The sequence below is a fragment of the Budorcas taxicolor genome, chromosome 2 (assembly GCF_023091745.1).
Source record: "Budorcas taxicolor isolate Tak-1 chromosome 2, Takin1.1, whole genome shotgun sequence".
Lineage (NCBI taxonomy): Eukaryota > Metazoa > Chordata > Mammalia > Artiodactyla > Bovidae > Budorcas > Budorcas taxicolor.
This window is the reverse complement of record NC_068911.1, coordinates 19857100-19861391: the sequence shown is the minus strand read 5'-3', so window position 1 is coordinate 19861391 and position 4292 is coordinate 19857100. Positions and strand designations below refer to the sequence as shown.

At 41.6% G+C, this 4292-nt stretch overlaps 1 pseudogene; it reads right to left on the bottom strand.

The window, feature by feature from the left end:
• Window positions 1-2386: 2386 nt before the first annotated feature.
• LOC128067425 (heterogeneous nuclear ribonucleoprotein A1-like) lies at window positions 2387-3962 on the bottom strand (annotated as a pseudogene).
• Window positions 3963-4292: the final 330 nt, after the last annotated feature.

Sequence of the window (4292 nt, the reverse complement as noted above, 5' to 3'; positions counted from 1 at the left end):
GCAAAATGGCTGTCTGAGGAGGCCTTACAAATAGCTGTGAAAAGAAGAGAAGCGAAAAGCAAAGGAGAAAAGGAAAGATATAAGCATCTGAATGCAGAGTTCCAAAGAATAGCAAGGAGAGATAAGAAAGCCTTCTTCAGCGATCGATGCAAGGAAATAGAGGAACACAACAGAATGGGAAAGACTAGAGATCTCTTCAAGAAAATTGGAGATACCAAGGGAATATTTCATGCAAAGATGGGCTCGATAAAGGACAGAAATGGTATGGACCTAACAGAAGCAGAAGATATTAAGAAGAGGTGGAAAGAATACACAGAAGAATTGTACAAAAAAGATCTTCACGACCCAGATAATCACGATGGTGTGATCACTCACCTAGAGCCAGACATCCTGGAATGTGAAGTCAAGTGGGCCTTAGAAAGCATCACTATGAACAAAGCTAGTGGAGGTGATGGAATTCCAGTTGAGCTGTTTCAAATCCTGAAAGATGATGCTGTGAAAGTGCTGCACTCAATATGCCAGCAAATTTGGAAAACTCAGCAGTGGCCACAGGACTGGAAAAGGTCAGTTTTCATTCCATTCCCAAAGAAAGGCAATGCCAAAGAATGCTCAAACTACCACACAATTGCACTCATCTCACACGCTAGCAAAGTAACACTCAAATTCTCCAAGCCAGTCTTCAGCAATATGTGAACCATGAACTACCAGATGTTCAAGCTAGTTTTAGAAAAGGCAGAGGAATCAGAGATCAAATTGCCAACATCTGCTGGATCATGGAAAAAGCAAGAGAGTTCTAGAAAAACATCTATTTCTGCTTTATTGACTATGCCAAAGCCTTTGACTGCATGGATCACAATAAACTGGAAAATTCTGAAAGAGATGGGAATACCAGACCACCTGACCTGCCTCTTGAGAAATCTGTATACAGGTCAGGAAGCAACAGTTAGAACTGGACATGGAACAACAGACTGGTTCCAAATAGGAAAAGGAATACATCAAGGCCGTATATTGTCACCTTGCTTATTTAACTTCTATGCAGAGTACATCATGAGAAATGCTGGGCTGAAAGAAACACAAGCTGGAATCAAGATTGCCGTGAGAAATATCAGTAACCTCAGAAATGCAGATGACACCACTCTTATGGCAGAAAGTGAAGAGGAACTAAGGAGCCTCTTGATGAAAGTTACAGAGGAGAGTAAAAAAGTTGGCTTAAAGCTCAACATTCAGAAAACTAAGATCATGGCATCTGGTCCTATCACTTCATGGGAAATAGATGGGGAAACAGTGGAAACAGTGTCAGACTTTATTTTGGGGGGCTCCAAAATCACTGCAGATGGTGACTGCAACCATGAAATTAAAAGACGCTTACTCCTTAGAAGAAAAGTTATGACCAATCTAGTTAGTGTATTCAAAAGCAGAGATATTACTTTGCCAACAAAGGTCCATTTAGTAAAGGCTATGGTTTTTCCAGTGGTCATGTATGGATGTGAGGGTTGGACTATGAAGAAAGCTGAGTGCTGAAGAATTGATGCATTTGAACTGTGGTGTTGCGGAACACTCTTGAGAGTCCTTTGGACTGCAAGGAGATCCAACCAGTCCATTCTGAAGGAGATCAGTCCTGGGTGTTCATTGGAAGGACTGATGCTAAAGCTGAAACTCCAATATTTTGGCCACCTCATGCAAAGAGTTGACTCATTGGAAAAGACCCTGATGCTGGGAGGAATTGGGGGCAGGAGGAGAAGGGGATGACAGAGGATGAGATGGCTGGATGACATCACCGACACAATGGACATGAGTTTGAGTAAACTCTGGGAGTTGGTGACAGACAGGGATGACTGGCGTGCTCTGATTCATGGGCTTGCAAAGAGTCAGACATGCCTTAGCGACTGAAATGAACTGAACTGAACTAGTTAGTCCCATGTCAGTTGCCACTCATTGTTTGAGTATAGTGAATTGCATGTGTGAAAGTATAATATGAAGGAACATAATGTGATCAAGGTATCATTATATACTGTATTATTGCAAGAGTATAAACTGTGAAGAAGTGAGGAAGTGAGGCTAGAGAAATAGGTAGATCTTGAAGTAATTTGTGTCCCATACTAAGGAGTTTGGAGAGTCATTGAAGGATGAATCTTGAGGCCAATATGGTTAATTTGTCTTATAAATAGTCACTTGGGCAATGATGAGAGATTAGGCTCTAGGTCTTAGGTTTTTTTTTTTTTCAAGAGGGTATTAAATCTTTTATTGATTACACATGATAATGGATGATACACAAGCTTCATTCCCATCTATAACTTTATCTGGTACCATAATTCAATTTAGATATATTGCCAACAATCATTAATAACCAAAATAAAAATAAAAAAAACTCCATGACTTTGCATGGGTGACCCTTTTAATGGTGAACTCCAGGTCACAACACAGTAACTGTCAGTTCAACTACACCAAGGTTCTGAAGACAACAGCTTCTCCACCAAGCAGGTTTGTAAATAAATTTCAAATGAACCTGGCATCACCCTGAAGGAATTCTAACTTCACACTGTTGGGGTAGTTTACCAAAATGGCTTCAGAGTAGGCTAACTTTACACAGCACATTAAAAAAAAAAAAAAGACATTTATTCAGTGTCATGATCAGACTATTACATTTAGCAATCAACAGCATGGGTGCAAAAAAAAAATCTACATTAAAACCCTTTGTTGGAATGCTTTACACTTTCCACAGAACAGAAACTAAAATAACCTGCTATACAATTAGTCACAAGTACAGTCCTCGAGTTTTTTGCCCATAGACATGAGTATTGTCTAAAACATGTCTTCTTTGTAGCAGCTAGGCCCTGCCACCACTGTGCTTGGCTGAGTTCACAAATCTGTTGTAACCTGTAGCTTCCCTGTCACTTCTCTGGCTCTCCTCTCCTGCTAATCTTTGTTTCCTGGCAGTAATTAAAACCTTCTGCCACTGCCATAGCTACTGCTGCTGCTGGAGCCACCATAGCCACCTTGGTTTCGTGGTTTTGCAAAGTATTGGCCTCCATCACCATAGGGGCCAGAACTTCTTCCTCCAAAGTTTCCTCCTTTCATGGGTCCAAAATTTGAAGATTGATTGTTGTAATTGCCAAAATCATTGTAGCTTCTGTCACCTCCAAAATTGCTTCCGTCATTACCAAATCCATTATATCCATCCCCACTGCCACCATATCCGCCACCATCGCGGCTGCCACCAAAGCCACCTCGACCACTAAAGTTTCCTCCACGACCAAAGTTGTCATTCCCACCAAAACCACCTCCACCACCGCCACCAAAATTTCCAGAATCACTTGGACCTCTCTGGCTGGATGAAGCACTAGCCATCTCTTGCTTAGACAGGGCTTTTCTCACTTCACAGTTGTGGCCATTCACAGTGTGGTATTTCTGAATGACAATCTTGTCTACGGAGTCATGGTCATCAAAGGTTACAAAAGCAAAGCCTCTCTTTTTGCCACTGCCTCGGTCAGTCATGATTTCAATTACTTCAATTTTCCCATACTGTTCAAAATAATCTCTCAGGTGATGTTCTTCAGTGTCTTCTTTAATGCCACCAACAAAAATCTTTTTCACAGTTAAGTGGGCACCAGGTCTTTGAGAATCTTCTCTTGCATGGCCCTCTTTGGTTCCACAACTCTTCCGTCCACCTTGTGTGGCCTTGCATTCATGGCCACATCCACCTCCTCCACCGTGGCGTATGTGACAAACCCAAAGCCTCTAGAGCGCTTGGTGTTTGGATCCCTCATTACCACACAGTCTGTGAGCGTTCCCCATTGCTCAAAATGGCTCCTCAGACTCTCATCGGTTGTTTCAAAGCTCAATCCTCCGATGAAGAGCTTCCGCAGCTGTTCGGGCTCTTTGGGAGACTCTGATTTAGACATGACGGCAGTGGAGGCGGGGAAGACTTCAACGATGCTTTCTCGGCGGCGTCCACGGGCAGAAAGGAGGTCTTAGGTTTTGATATTTAAACACAAGGAAGGAGAGGAAGGGATTAGAAAAGCCCTGGAGAAATCACAGATCCAATCAAGCACAATAATATCGGCTACGTTTTGTCATTCTGTACAGCACAATGTTTTCCTCCAGATAATAAATAATTATAACTACAACAATAGAATTAAAAGGCATCATTCATGGATAAAGAAGTTGTGGTGCATATGTACAATGGAATATTACTCAGCCATAAAAAAGAAATGCATTTGACTCAGTTCTAATAAGGTGGATGAACCTAGAGCCTATTACACAGATTAAGTTAAAAAGAGAAAAATATTGTA